We start from the raw sequence: 1,498 nt of genomic DNA, 5'->3' as shown, positions 1-1,498 counted from the left end.
GGTGGGCTACAGAAGTTCATATCCAATGATGCACATGTAGGCAGGGATAAATGACCCGGAGATTTTCTGACCAAATCAATTTTAACAGCAGAGAATTCATATTTTGAGAATAGGTATAATCTACAGGCATGCTCATAATGTGGCAAAAAACCAAACCAAACAAAACTCTGTTAGCAAGTCCATTAAGACTATAAACAAAATGGTAAGGCTTAGACTCTCCCTGGTCCTCTTTAGTGAATAAACTTGGCCTGCTGGCCATAAGATGCCTGCACTGACCAGGGGCTGGATTGGATGACCTTACAGTAAGGTGGAGCTTCCATTCTGTGTTTCTTGTGGAAAACTGAAAGAAATCTTCCAAATCCTTTAATGGTTGTAAAGCTTTCTTTTCCATGCGATAAAACCATGACATACAACATACTTCATCATTCCTTGTTATGTAGTCTCTTCATGCCATGATAGCGCTTCTTGTATTCAACTTCTGGTTATAAAGAGATGTTCCAGGGTCTGTTCTACCTTGGATGAAATAGCCATGAACATTGTGATTGACCAGTCTGAACAGAGGAAGAAAAACAGGACAGACCTTTAGGAACAAATCATGCCCTCTCTCATAATGTGAGAAATGGGGTAGAATTGGTTGGCAGGAAATCCAAGCCTTACAAATGGGACTGTTTCTTCCCAGTCATAAAATCCTAGAATCCTAGAAGAGTAGCATTGGAAGGGGCCATAAGGCCATCAGGTCCAACCACCTCCAGTTGAACCATCCCTCTCAAATGGCTGTCCAACTGCATCTTGAGGGCCTGTAGTGTGAGAGAGCCCACAGCCTCCCTCGGTAATTGGTTCTGTTGTTGTACTGTCTGATAGGAAGTTCTTCCTGATGTTCAGCCAGAACATGGCTTCCTATAACTTAAGCCCATTATTCTGTGACCTGCACACTCTGTCAAGATCTCTTCTCGCTGATGCCAGAGTGAAGGACATGGAATAATCAATTCATGTTGCAGCAACCCAGATTCAGACTGGACATCAGGAAAAGCTTCCTCACTGTCAGAGAATACAACAGTGGAATCAGCTGCCTAGAGGGGTGGTGGACTGTCCCACACTAGACACATTCAGAAAGAAACTGGATGGCCATCTGAGTGGGATGGTGTAACCTCGTGTCCTGCAACAGCAGCAGGTTGGACTCGTTGGCCTTCATGGCCCCTTCCAACTCGACTATTCTATGATTCTATTATCCTGGCCTATTGCTATAGCTGATTTACAGAAATTACTTCTGCAAGGTATGGCATGCTCAGTATCTTAGTTTTAAAACTGGGTAGACACATTCTTGAAGCTCAGGTCTTTTGTTTTCTAGCAGTTCAAAGACAGGAGTCTCCTCATATTGATTTATTTATATCTTACATTTATGTGTAAGAATGCCACATACTTCAGACAGAGACCAGGGAGATGCAAGCACATTCACACTGGGCTTACACTCCATCAGCTGATGCTCTTGGAGCCAAGA

The sequence above is a fragment of the Varanus komodoensis genome, unplaced genomic scaffold, assembly GCF_004798865.1.
Source record: "Varanus komodoensis strain SLA01 unplaced genomic scaffold, ASM479886v1 scaffold222, whole genome shotgun sequence".
Classification (NCBI taxonomy): Eukaryota; Metazoa; Chordata; class Lepidosauria; order Squamata; family Varanidae; genus Varanus; species Varanus komodoensis.
Note: the sequence above shows the minus strand (reverse complement) of the source record.